Source organism: Canis lupus, chromosome 21 (assembly GCF_048164855.1).
Source record: "Canis lupus baileyi chromosome 21, mCanLup2.hap1, whole genome shotgun sequence".
NCBI classification, from domain to species: Eukaryota; Metazoa; Chordata; class Mammalia; order Carnivora; family Canidae; genus Canis; species Canis lupus.
The window spans coordinates 46,926,422-46,941,558 of record NC_132858.1 but is presented as its reverse complement, the minus strand read 5'-3'; the positions used below and the strand labels follow the sequence as shown (position 1 = coordinate 46,941,558).

The 15,137-nt window shown below is 40.0% G+C and overlaps 1 protein-coding gene across 2 annotated transcripts in view; it reads right to left on the bottom strand.

Annotated features, from left to right (window-relative positions):
- Window positions 1-15,137, bottom strand: part of SUGCT (succinyl-CoA:glutarate-CoA transferase) — a 714,296-nt gene that overhangs the window by 467,779 nt on the left and 231,380 nt on the right. The gene's annotated exons all lie outside the window — the stretch shown is intronic.

The following is a 15,137-nucleotide window of genomic DNA, read 5'->3' as shown; positions in this document are numbered from 1 at the left end:
GAAATGGACGCATTTCTGGAAAACCACAAACTACCAAAACTAAAACAGGAAGAAATAGAAAGCCTGAACAGGCTGATAACCAGGGAGGAAATTGTGGCAGTCATCAAAAACCTCCCAAAACACAAAAGTCCAGGGCCAGATGGCTTCCCAGGGAATTCTATCAAACGTTTAAAGAAGAAACAATACCAATTCTACTAACGCTGTGTCAAAAATAGAAAGGGATGTAATACTTCCAAACTCGTTTTATGAGGCCAGCATCACCTTAATTCCAAAACCAAAGACCCCACCAAAAAGGAGAATTCTAGATCAATATCCCTGATGAACACGGATGCAAAATATCTCACCAAGATACTAGCCAATAGGATCCAACAGTACATTAAGAAGATTATTCACCATGACCAAGTGGGATTTATCCCCGGGATGCAAGGCTAGTTCAATACTTGTAAAGCAATCAACATGATAGATCATATCAACAAGAGAAAAAAACAAGAACCATAGGATCCTCTCAATAGATGCAGAGAAAGCATTTGACAAAATACAGCAGCCATTCCTGATCAAAACTCTTCAGAGTGTAGGGATAGAGGGAACATTCCTCAGCATCTTAATAGTCATCTATGAAAAGCCCACAGCAGGGATCCCTGGGTGGCTCAGCGGTTTCGCGCCTGCCTTTGGCCCAGGGCATGATCCTGGAGTCCCGGGATCGAGTCCCGCGTTGGGCTCCCGGCATGGAGCCTGCTTCTCCCTCTGCCTGTGTCTCTGCCTCTCTCTCCCTCTCTCTATGTCTATCATAAATAAATAAAAATAAATCTTTAAAAAAAAAGAAAGAAAAGCCCACAGCAAGTATCATTCTCAATGGGGAAACACGAGAGCCTTTCTCTTAAGATCAGGAACATGACAGGGATGTCCACTCTCACCACTGCTATTCAACATAGTACTAGAAGTCCTAGCCTCAGCAATCAGGCAACAAAAAGAAATAAAAGGCATTCAAATTGGCAAAGAAGAAGTCAAACTCTCCCTCTTTGCAGATGACATGATACTGTACTGAGAAAACCCAAAGGACTCACCTCAAGATTGCTAGAACTCATACAGCTATTCGGCAGTGTGGCAGGATACAAAATCAATGCCCAGAAATCAGTGGCATTTCTATACACTAACAATGAGACTGAAGAAAGAGAAATTAAGGTATCAGTCCCATTTACAACTGCACCCAAAAGCATAAGATACCTAGGAATAAACCTAACCAAAGAGGTAAAGGATGTACACCCTAAAAACTACAGAGCATTTCTGAAAGAAATTGAGGAAGACACAAAGAGATGGAAAAATATTCCATGCTCATGGATTGGAAGAATTAATACTGTGAAAATGTCTATGCTACCCAGGGCAATTTACACGTTTAATGCAATCCCTATCAAAATACCATGGACTTTCTTCAGAGAGTTGGAACAAATCATCTTAAGATTTGTGTGGAATCAGAAAAGACACCAAATAGCCAGGGGAATACTGAAAAAGAAAACCAGAGCCGGGGGCGTCACAATGCCAGATTTTAGGTTGTACTACAAAGCTGTGGTCATCAAGACAGTGTGGTACTGGCACAAAAACAGACACACAGATCAATGGAACAGAATAGAGAACCCAGAAATCAACTCTATGGTCAACTAATATTTGACAAAGGAGGAAAGACTATCCACTGGAAAAAGGACAGTCTCTTCAAAAAATGGTGCTGGGAAAATTAGACAGCCACGTGCAGAAGAATGAAACTAGACCATTCTCTTTCACCATACACAAAGATAAACTCAAAATGAATGAAAGATCTAAATATGAGGCAAGAATCCATCAAAATCCTAGAGGTGAACACAGGCAACACCCTTTTTGAACTTGGCCACAGCAATTTCTTGCAAGATACATCCATGAAGGTAAGAGAAACAAAAGCAAAAATGAATTATTGGGACTTCATCAAGATAAAAAGCTTCCGCACAGCAAAGAAACAGTAAACAAAACTACAAGACAACCTACAGAATGGGAGAAGATATTTGCAAATGACCTATCAGATAAAGGGCTAATATCGAAGATCTATAAAAAACTTATTAAACTCAACAGCAAAGAAACAAACAATCCAATTACGAAATGGGCAAAGACATGAACAGAAATTTCACCAAAGAAGACATAGACATGGCCAACAAACACATCAGAAAATGCTCCGCATCACTTGCCATCAGGGAAATACAAATCAAAACCACAAGGAGATACCACCTCACACCAGTGAGAATGCGGAACATTAACAAGGCAGGAAACCACAAATGTTGGAGAGGACGTGGAGAAAGGAGAACCCTCTTGCACTGTTGGTGGGAATGTGAACTGGTGCAGCCACTCTGGAAAACTGTGTGGAGGTTCCTCAAAGAGATAAAAAATAGAACTGTCCTGAGACCCAGCAATTGCACTGTTGGGGATTTACCCCAAAGATACAGATGCAATGAAATGCCGGGACACCTGCACCCCGATGTTTCTAGCAGCAATGTCCACAATAGCCAAACTGTGGAAGGAGCCTCGGTGTCCATCAAAAGATGATGGATAAAGATGTGGTTTATGTATACAATGGAATATTCCTCAGCCACCAGAAATGACAAATACCCACCATTTGCTTCGATGTGGATGGACCTGGAGGGTATTATGCTGAGTGAAATAAGTCAATCAGAGAAGGACAAACATTATATGGTCTCACTCATTCGGGGAATATAAAAAATAGCAAAAGGGAATAAAGGGAAAGGAGAGAAAATGAGTGGGAAATATCAGTGAGGGTGACAGACCATGAGAGACTCCTAACTCTGGGAAATGAGCAAGGAGTAGTGGAAGGGGAGGTGGGTTGGGGGATGGGGTGACTGGATGACGGGCACTGAGGGGGGCACTTGATGGGATGAGCACTGGGTGTTATGCTGTATGTTGGCAAATCGAACTCCAATAAAAAATATTTAAAAAAACATTAAGATGGAAAAATGGTGTAATATAAAAGCATTTTCGTAACTTCAGGGAGATGAATTAAGCAGCTTTTGATGATTAGTTGTATCACAGAGTTCCACTGGCTTCTGTTCAAACTCATCAAACCACAGGTGTGGGAAGCTTTGCCGCGTCACACCCCATCACTTTTCTGGGGTATAGGTTCATACTTAACCTATGGGAATTGGGTTGAAGGGGATGTGATTATGTAAGGACAATGAAAGATGGGTTGCCACTTAGGTAAGCAAGGTAGGAAGTAAGGAAAATGTGGAGGCACAAAAATGCATCACATCAGCTGAAAGTCAATGAAAACCATGCTGGCAGGGGGTAAGGACCTAACCAAATACCAATTAAAAGAGCAGCTCATCACCCTTGCCACAGGTGAGGCATTAGTAAATTCTTAATCAGATGGAGACTCAAGTTGGCTCCCAAGAGGTTCCCATGATGATAGACACTGGGTAACCTCTAGAAACTAACTCTGCTCCCATTTATGATCCCTTCTTAAGAGCTCTATCTCCTCATTCTACCCTGCTTTCTCCTTCCTGCCCCACCAGGGAATCTTATCCAGTCTTGGTGATGAGAAGCCTTGTTCTGCCTCATTGTGTATAATAGTCATTTATTGTACCCTAAATTCGTCACCCAGCTTCCCACTCTTCTTTCTTGTGGCAACTGAACCTTCATTTTTTTTTTCCAGAGGAACCATCCTTCTCCCATTGTCAATTCACATACTTGAGTAAAACTGACTCTACTCCTTGAGAATCGGAGTAAGATCATGAATTAAAATAAGTTAATCTTCCTACACAAACTCTGTCAGAAAACAGAGGAAGAGGGAATGCTTCCTGCCTCATCTTATGAGGCCAGCATTACCTTGATAGCTGAGTTAGATAAAGCTATTACAGAAAATAATACAACAAACCAGTATCACTCAAGAACATGGACATAAAAATTAAGCACACACACACACAACTGAATTCAGCAACTTACAAAACTTATTCAATACATCATGATCTTGTAGGGTTTTTGCCAGGAATCAAGGTGAAATTCGTTTATGTAATTCACCATACTAACAGAATAAAGAAGATCATCCACATAATCTTCTCCATTGGTGAAGAAAAGGCATTTAATAAAACTCAACATCAATTCATGATTTTTAAAAAATCCTTAGCAAACAGGAATAGAAGCGTATTTCTTCAATCGAAAGATGACATCTATATAGAGCCTACAACTAACATCATATTTTATGGTAAAACACGAAATCATTTTTCTCTAATATCAGGAAAAAGCTGAGATGCCTGTTCCTACCCTTTCTATGCAACATTGTACTGGAGGACCTGGCCAGAGTAATAAATCAAGAAAAAAATATGATTGGTGTACAGATTAGAAAGTGGAGAGTCAAATAAACTAGTGTGTTTATTTCACTGTCAAGGCCTCTGTTTGGAGATGAATATACCCAAGTCAGACCAGTGAGGTCCAATTCCTGAATTTGACTATGAACTCTCTTTTCTGTTGTGCTGTCTGTTCTTGTGGCAAAGAGACCTTCAAGTCTCTGGGGTCCATCTCACAGTCTGAGAACAGAACTATCCCACTAAGTGCAAGGCCTGAAAATGACCTACACTTTGAACCATGAATCACACTGGTTTGAGAGGAGTTCTATCTCTGGGTTGTTCAGTTATATGAACTAGTAAATTCATTTTTTGGCTTAAGCCGATGTGGGTTATCACCTAAGAGTCTTGTTTTGTTTTTGTTTTTTTTCTAATACCTTCCTTTATCTTAAATCCCCCCAGGGGTTAGGCTTTTGAATTCTTTTCCTGCTGTTTCTTCTACTCCATAAGTTGACTCCACGTCTACTTGCATGGGTAAAATAACATATAAATTAGTATACAAAAATATTATCCTGTCATGTGTGTCAAAAATAAATGTAATATAGTGAATTTTTTTAAATTTCCAACTGGTGAAGATGCCTGGGTGGCTCAATCAGTTAAGCGTCTGCCTTCCTTCCACTCAGGCCATGATCCCAGGGTCCCACACCAGGCCCCCTGCTCAACAGGGAGTCTGCTTCTTCCCCAACCTCACCCCCTGCTCATGAGCTTTCTCTCTTTCTCTCTCTCTCTCTCAAATTTTTAAAAAAGCCTTAAAAAAAAAAAGAAAGAAAAGAAATCTCTAACTGATGAATCAAAGCCAATCCTCTGTAAACCTCTTCCCAATGTAAAAGGTTGACAATGTAGATTCATCTGTTTTGCTTCTGGATTCACTTCTCTCATTCAATAGCAGGGGAATGGCAACCAGACATAGCAGATTTGTATAATGTAGTTATACAAAACATATTTTTAATTATACTGATTATGGCCAAATTCAATAGGAGATATGAGAAGTATATAGTACACATTCCATTTTCAAGCATGAAGTCTCAAAGCAATTACTTTTCTCTACAACCCCAGGCCATCCCTTCATAAGTCCATCCTTGATTCCTTGCAGAAATTCTTCCTAGACTCCTACAAAAATCTTTCTCCAAAATGATGCTAAGCCATATTTTTCCCACTTTGATTGCCCTACATTTGTTTCATCTGTGGCCACTGTCATTTGAACACTATTTTTTGTTTGTTTGTTTGCTTTTTAAAGTACACTGGGCATGGAGTCCAAAACAGGGCTTGAACTCATGACCCTAATATCAAGACCTAAGCTGAGATCAAGAGTCAGATGCTTAACCGACTGAGCCACCCAGACACCCTATAACATTATTAATATAAAGACTGAACCTTATAGTTGAGGTCACTTATTTTTCTCTAAGACCTCAGCTCTACTTGGTCACAATGTCTTAGGATGAACTAATCCAAAAGAAGATCTTATTTGCTGTGTGATCACGGACAGCACAGATAAAATAAAAGTGAGGAGGAAATAAAAGTGAGATCAGGAAGGGGGAAGAGCCAATAAAAAATAAGATAATGATCATATAAATGCTGTAGCCACCTGAGACTCAATCCCACTGGGGCCCTTCTGGCAAACCACAGACAATATATCTCAGAACAGTGTCATCAGGGAAGAGACAAGATGGAATATGGAACCACTGACAGTTAGCCCTCACTGGTTGAGGGTTGCTTATGGAGGCATGAATCACTGACATTTCTGTGCTAGCCTATGTGGGCTGAGTGAGGAACTGTGACATGGAGGTAAGGCCTCAGGCAGACAAGCAGAGAGACACAAATGGTTGAGACAGGAAGCTGGCAGCGGCCACAATTCAGGAGAACTAGAATGAGATGCAAGCAATGCAGAGAGAGGCATCAACAGCTTCAGGTATGCAGTTACACAGATTTCAAGCCATCTCACCTCTGTGATCACTGAAACACCAACATTCTTCAGTCTCCTCCTGTCTCATGGATTTCTCTACAGTCTCCACGTGCCTCTTCATCCTCTACTCCGCAGATCATATTTCTACTTCTAACATAGATACAATTCCCATATTAAATATAACATTCCCTTCTGATCAGTATTATCCAAAAGACAAAAGAAATTTATGCTTGATATAATCCGCCCTTTTCCTGATCAGTCTGGCTTCAGACTCCTCGAGAATGATCTTCTTGAGCAAACATGAGCGTTAGCTTTCAAGAGTTTCAGGAATAAAGAAGACATAGTCCCTGCTCCCCAGCTGCCCAGGAGAGGAAAGAAAAAAGGTCACAAATAACTAAAACATAAGGCAGAATGAGCTAAGTGCCATAAGAGAGGTACATACAAAGTGCTTTGGGGGCTCAACGGAGATAAATATCATATCCAGTTGGCAGGATCGGGAAGGATATGTGAATGAGGGGGCTTGTGAGCTGAGCTTCGAAGGATGGATGGGATTTTGTCAGTAAAAGGTGGCTAGAGGGCTTTCTAAATATAGAGAATATTATAAGCAAAGCTCCAACCACAGAAAAATGCACACTCCTCTGAGAAACAGTCTGGTTTGGCCAAAGCATAATGTACACATCACAGAGGTGTACTGGGGGATAAAGATGGAAAAGACCATTCTGCGTGCATTTTTAACCATTTCAGTAATTTATCATCAGGGCTTTCAACTCCAAAAAGTGGCATGACATTAATGCCTCTGGTGGTAAGGTCAATCAGCAGCATATTATTTTTTAATGCCAGGTTAGTGTTCATATTTTAAAATCGCTACAATATCAAACTTGTTGAAAGGAAATGGAGGAAGTCAGAGGGGGGTCATTCCCTGATGATCATATAAGGATAGCATAAAAGTTTAGGGTCTGCCATCTTTATCTCTGTTTGTCCAAATACCACTTAAAGAAAGAAGTCATGGTTACTATTTTACAGAAGAGCTGGAATGCGGTAATATAAAAAAAGATGAATGAACAAAATAAGTCAAGGCTTAATATTCTCTTCAACAGGTGTCCAAATCTACACATATATGTGAGTTTAAAAGGAAATTAGCCAAAGTAAATAATGTGGGGAATCAATGTTAAACACATTTGTATGCATGTGGTTTTTCTCCACATCCTGGGGGAATTAACATTTTAGTCTTGCTACAGTCCCCTTATTAATCTTACTCTTACCAGAGTCAAATGGGAAGTAAATCTACTAAAGTGTAATAGCTGAAGCTAGAAGGAAATTGTTTCTTTCTTACAGAACAAATCCTTCAGCTCGAAGACTGTTTTTTTAGACCATCCTAACAGTTGTTTTGTCAAGCCACAAATACGTAGCCTTAGGCTAACTCGTAAACACACACAGTTTTATAGCATGAGTTCATCTACATCAGAATAATCAGTCTGTACTTTTCAGAGCCTCCCCATGTCTGAGTTGTGATAAAAGGTGTTTTGAGTCCCACTTAAATGTTTTTTTTTCCAATTTACCTGAAATGAGTCTTAGTAGGAAGCATTATTTGCTAAATAATTCACTTTTTGAATCTCTGCAATGCAAAAGAGCCGAGGGTCACTTCTTTGGGTTATTAGTGTAGAGGATAATTTTGAGACATTTAATATTCTTTGGTGATTTCCACGATCTTCCTCCCATAAAGCTTGGCTAAGATGACTTCTTTTTTTTTTTTTTTAAGATTTATTTTTATTTATTTATGATAGACACAGAGAGAGAGAGAGAGAGAGAGAGAGAGGCAGAGACACAGGCAGAGGGAGAAGCAGGCTCCATGCAGGGAGCCCGACACGGGACTCAATCCCGGGACTCCAGGATCGTGCCCTGGGCCAAAGGCAGGCGCGAAACCACCCAGGGATCCCCTAAGATGACTTCTTACATGCTCCTGGATGTAGTTTTCTGGAGTCTCAAAAAGTTCTTGTTAGAGGCTATTAAATAAATTCAAAGTGTTACTTAAAGAAAGGCTTGGTTCTGCCTCCAAGAACCACAAAATGCCTGTTCTATAGGAAGACAGATCCTCTATATGTGCTAGAATATAAATGAAAGTCCTCATTTCATCAGAACGTTAACTTTCCACTTAGAAGTTCTAAGATCTATTGCAAACTATCTGGTACCATTACAGGTCTCTGAGACAACTGGATGGATGAAGAAGCTCCCCTATTTTCTGAGCTGGGTGGGAATGGGAGTAGAATGGCTTGGAGCAGATGAATGATTCTCAGATTTGAATCTGCATATAACCCACTTGAGGATCTTGTTCAAATGCAGATTATGATTCAGGAGACCTGGCTCCAAATTCTGCATTTCTAACTACCTTCCAGGTGAGGCCAATGTTAGTTCTGGACCACACTTTGAACAGTAAAGGGTATGAGGCAGGAATCAGCAAACTGCAGCCTACGACTATACAGCCCATGAGATTTTTACATTTCTAAATGGCTGGTGGAGTTGGGGAAGTGGGTATCAAAAGAATTTTTCATAACATGTGAAAATTATATGAAATTCAGATTTCAGTGACCATAAGCAACGTTTTACTGGAACACAGCCACACTAACTTATTTGTGTATTATCTCTGGCTTCTTTTGAGCTATGACAGAGGCAAGTAGTTACAACAGGGACTGTATAAACCCATAAATTCTGAACTATTTACTATGCGGCGCTTTCCAGAAAACATTTGCTGACCACTGGTCTAAAGCAGTGGTTCTCAACCCTGACCGTATTGTCATATCAACTGCAGAGCTTTAAAAAATATTGATGACCATGTACCACCCAAAATCTATACACAAAGTCACCAAAGTCAAAGCTCAAAGCCCAGGTCAAGTACTCACTGCTTCTTTCTGCATGACAATCTGCCATGTGGTCACTAGGAGCTAAGACACAATACCTAGCATGATTCTTTGGGTTTGTTGCTGCTGTTCATTACTCCAGTACTTCAAGACTAGTAACAAAGCTTCACCACTCTCTATATCTCTCAACACATTCATTTTCAGGAATTCGCATTTGCTTCCTTCTTCCTCCACATGGCTGAAAGCAGCAAGCTGAGTTATCACCGGACTAACACACATGACCTATAAGTGATCTACAACTACACCCACCTTCATTCCTCTCCTTCCTTCATTCAGGAAAGGAACAGCCCTGTAATCCCATACCAGGTCCCTATCTCTTTAATACAGTCCTTGGGCCTCATCTGGGGCGTGTACATTGATCATACCTTCTCCTATATCTTTAACCTCTCCATCTCAGTGACCTCATTTCCTACAACCTAGAGACCTGCTAAATTCTATTCCCTTCCTTCTGGAAAAAAAAAATAGCTACATGTATACATATATGCATGCATACACACACACACACACACACACACACCAACACACAAATATTCACCTTTACCTACTACACAGTCTTCTCCCTTTATCAACCAAAATACTTGGAAGAGAACTCCTAACTTGCCATCTCAATTGCCAGCCTAATATTTACATCTAAAACCAATGTGCCATAATTTCTGTCAATACCACAGTACTCTGTCCTTGCAAAAGTCACCAGTTATATCTAATGCCGCATTCACAGTGAACATTTCTGAACCCTTGTAACACTGCTATACAGCACTGCATGCCTGTTTATCATTTTCTGGAAACTCTGTTTCTCTGATGCCACATACTTTTGGTTCATCATATCTCTGATTATTCTTGTTCTGGCTTCCCTTTCTTCACCCAACCCGGTACCTCAGTGGCCCATCAACAGCTCATTATTCTCACCTGTGCCATGATCTTGATCACTCTAATAGATGCACCTACCATAAATGCTTATTATTCCTAAGTCTGTCTCTACCTCAAATCCCTGCCCACAGTATCAGACTCATATAGTCATTTTTTTTCTTATTAAAGATTTTATTTATGTATTTATTTGAGAGAGAGAGAAAGAGAGATCAGGAGAAAGAGGAGGGGCAGAGGGAGAAGATGACTCCTCACTGAGCAGGGAGCCCAATGCAGGGCTCGATCCCAGGGCCCCAGAACCATGACCCGAGCTGAAGGCAGAACTGACTGAGCCACCCAGGCAGCCCTCATATAGTCAGTTTCTGTTGACTGTTACCAGTTGACTATATCAAACCCAACATGTCCTAAACTGAACTCATTCCATCCTCTGCCTGACCCTCTTTCCTATATTTTTCTCAGTCTTAATTGGTGACTCTACAATCCAGCCAGTTACATAGGCTGGAAATCTGGCACTTACTGTTTATCCCCTTATTTCCCTCATCACCCAGAGCTAAGAACTACTAAATACTATAAATCTGTATCTCAGTTACATCCTAAATGGATGCCCTAGTATCACTGACCTAATCCAAAGTCTTCATCATCTTTACACAGAAGACTGAAACTGGTCTACCTACCTCCAGTTTTGTCCACAAAAACTATCTCCTCACCCATTTAAGAGTGATCTACCCAAAAGACAAACATAGTATACCAGTTATCCAGTTATATGCCTGAAACCTATCAGTGTCTTTCTATCATAGAAGAACATGCCTACGCTCTTCAACACAGCTTTCTCTACAATGTGGGCCTTACTTCTCTGGCATCATCCTCTGACTCATATAATATTCTCAGTATACTGCAAGTAACAGAAATAGCTTCTCCTAATTGCAAAATGTTCTACTTGAATTCCTTTCTTCTCCCCCTGCCCCATACTATCCCTGTCCCCTCCAAAAACACCCTATGCTCATTCATGTACTTTAAGACTCAAGCCTCCCAGGTTTGATGAAGTGTCTACTGCTGTATGTCCATAATAGCCTGTGCTGTGCTTTTCTGTATCACTAATATCATAATGCAGTAGTTGAAGAAACTGGTTAATGACAGAGATCTGAATTCAAACCACTGCTCCACCATCTGTCAACATTCTTACCTGAGAAAATCACGTAACATCTTTGGTTCCTCAGCTCTTTCCTGTGTACCATGGGGATAATACTTACTAGTGCTTTGTCACTAAGAATTAATGAAATAACATGCTTAGGATATAACCTGTCCCCAAATATAAACACATCAAATTAGAATTTTAGTTATTATCAGCATTTGTTGTTGATCTTAAAGCCAGAACACAAAACTTGATGCATGTGTTCCATAGTTATTCAACAGTCTTACTTTTTGCAAAGGAATCTGCAAAATATTTTTATCAAGTTCGTCCTAATAGTGGTCACAGATATCTCTTTCTTACAAAAAGAAATTATCTTGAAACATGTTAACACAATAACAAGAAAGAAAGTTTGACAATGAATTGTCAAGGAAAAGACAGGGAACCATAGTTTTTCTCATGATAAATGAACATCTTAAACATATTTTTAAGGTTCTTAATTGGTAAAAACATGAGCACTGAGAACCATGGAGAACTTTTTATAGAGAAGAAAAAAAGATCCCTTATAACTAAATCATTATGAATTATCCACACCCAAAATAATAGGAGATCCTGCTTTTATTTTACTTCAGAGCATGATGTGAAAATATAAAATGTGAAGTTCTACAAGAACATCTGCTAATTTTTAAAATGTTAAAATGTTCTGACTTGTGTTTTTCCAGTAATTTGTATTTAAATTAATTTCAATTCCAAAACCAAAATTCTCTCATTATATTATAAGCCTGTTATAATTACCCTAAGGAAAATAAAATGTAACCTATTACCAACGTGCCCACTAGCCTGCTTCATTAAATGCCTAAAATTACAGCATATTTTTCAGTAGTGTGTAAGGGGACTCAAAACAAATATATTCCAGGTGCAAACTGAGTTACTCAACAGACTGAACCATATTCATTTTTTTTTCGGTCTTAACATTGGGACAGTTCTGATTCAATTTCTACTTCATTTTTTTCTACTTTCAATTGAAAAGTGTGTGCAGGCATGTAGAAAACTGTTGGGGGCTTTTATAATACAGTGGGCCCAAGCCACTCCCACCTCCCAGATGCAAAGAGGATGTTTCCTGTTGTACTGGTAACCAGTGTCAACTCATGCACTCAAAGTCTGTGTTTCCTTGGGCAAGGAAAAAAACTCTTGAAGTCCCATACCCTTGTCTGTGAAATGGGGATAATAACAATATCTATCTCAGGAAGGCTTAGGGAGCATAAATGAGAACACACAAGGATCTAGAGTCCTTAGCACAGTGCCAGGACACATGAGAGTGATCCCCCCTTACACAGCACTTAGTGACTGCCAGGCAGTGTTCTGGGTACTTTACATACATTAGTTCCTTTAAGCTATAGCAGCCCCATGGGGTAGGTACTATTATCATCCTCCTTTAACGGATGACAAGCCATCCATAAAGCACAGTTCTGATTATTTCACAGGACAACAGTACCAGATAAATGGGATTAGCACTAAATACTCCAAAGGGTTCGGCAAGGAATATAAATCCTAATGCCCTAAGGCATCCATTGCATGGAACAAATTAACTTCTCTCCTATCAAACTAGAAAGTACCATCCACAGGAGACTTGTGACTAATAGCAGCTCAAATAGTTTTCTGCTTTCTGTTGTTCAGTTGAAAAACTCTGCAATAGAAAAAAGTACATACACCTTCAACCCTATCCAATTATCCTCTGTCTTTGCCTCAGCCCAACGGATAGCCATGGTCCTACTCACCGTTTACAGAGCTCTGATTCCCTGTGGCAAAGAAACCAGACCAGAGAGGTAGGTCAGGACATCTGTTTTGGAGGCATGTGATATAAAAAATTTATACTTGGGTATGTGGTGGGATAATTCAGCTTTTTGGTTTTACTGCTGTTGAATGATGCAAAAGAGTGAAGCAACGTTTAGTACTTTGCATTTTTTATTTGGCCTTCTGATAATACTCCTACCTTCTAAGAACGGATGGCCAGGCTTTTTGCACTCCTTGCCACAGTGTGGGCTGCAGGGCAGGAGTAGCCTGAAGAGAACCTCCTTCCCTTGCCAGAGTTTTCCAAAAGTCTTGTGCTATAGAAACAACAACAACAACAACAAAGCTAATACACTCTGTGTGAGAGTAACAGATAAAGGTGGGGACAGGTGTGGCACAAGAGCAAGAGGAATAAAAATATTGTCCCAAGCTTAATGAAGAGTTGGAAGTCTGGGATCTTTAGTAAAGGGGTCTACAGCTTCTCGGAAAGAGGTTGGGCCTCCATAGGAAATGACACCAAAGTGGCCACACAAGATTCCATTCAGAGCACCAGAACCCACTAGGTCCCCATGTGCTGGGTGACATAGTAGCCACAACACCATCAAATCCCAAGGGATTGGTTAGGGAGGTACATCAGGGGCTCTGGAAAGGGGGGGACAGCTTTTGTTGTCAAAACGAGTGAGAGTCGTGGATGCCAAAAATATCCTACAGTGTGCACAGGACAAAATACCAGTGCACCCTGTTGAGAGAAACTGGTGGACAATGGGCATCAAAGTGAAAACTAATTTGGACTAAAAGACCAAGGATCACCCTTGAACACTGTTCTGTGCAACACCCTCAGGATCGAGACCCCATAACTCTGTGAGGGAGGGACTCTTTAGCTCTTTGACTTAAACTGAATTCCCTCCAAGCTAGTGGGATGGGAGTTCAGAGTTGGATGCAGGTTTACTTAAAAGAAATAAGTAACGTAGCATTTCTTACACACTGGAGCTTACTGAGAGAATTGATATGTCCTATAGCTACTTCATTTTTAAGAGTATAAATGTCAAGGCCTTTCTGGAAGCATGGTCAGCTTTCGCCCTATCTTCTGAACATTTCTTTTGTGCTATATTTGGTACTGTAACAGTTCTGAAAATGGCTTTCCATATTGCATCTATGTCCAAACACAATGAAGAGGGAACCAAGCCATGTTCCTGTCCCTAAGAGAACACCCCATATTTCTTTATTCTGAATTTCTTATGAAAATGGCAGCAGTGACTATATTTTTAAAGTTTTATTTTTAAGCTATTTTATTTATAATCAATAAAATCTGGTTAAGCATCTGTATACGCATCCATCCCACCTAACAATTGTTACATGTCACAAGAAGATTGGCAAGAAAGGACTTGGGCAATGCTTTATAAAGTGACACAAATTACTAGTTTCATAAGAAATGTCCACTCATCACCTTAAAAGCTGTAAATAGCCACATGCATTTTTTTTAAAAAATAGGATTAGAAAAAGACAAGAAGCACTTTCAACTTCTGTAGAAAACTAAATTTGAGGAAAGGAATAAAACACTATTGATGTAGCATCTTCTCTAAGAGTGAAAAAAAATACTATATGGTAAAATTAATCTTCATACCTTCACTACAAAAAGAAGGAGGGGGCAACACAATCCCTTTGGCATCTGGGAGAAGCAGCAAAAGTTCAGAATGCCCAAGAGCAGTCATCAGTGGAGATGGCATCCAAATACTACATGCAGATGAAGGCACTAGTTAGATACCAATAGCTTACAAGCACTGCATCTTTTTAAAAAGATGTCGCTCATGAACACTTCATATAAACAAGGCAGTATGCTTCAAATACTCATCTCACTGAAGTCTGACTAAGAGGTACATATAATTTTCCCCATTTTACAGCTGAAGAAACTGAGGGCAGTGACATTAAGTTGCTTATACCAGGTCACCCAGCAACTAAGTACTGACTGAGATCCAGCCAGGACAGTTGGACTGTAAGGCCATGCTCCCACCTAAGAGTCCTCCTTCTTTCTTTACCCCTCACAGAGTGAAGAGAGTTCATGCATCTTAGAATTAATATGGATTTTTTTCCTAGTGGCCATCAAAGACTCTAGCACTGACAACTAAAATATGACCTAAGAGGTTTATTTTCAATTTCCCTAA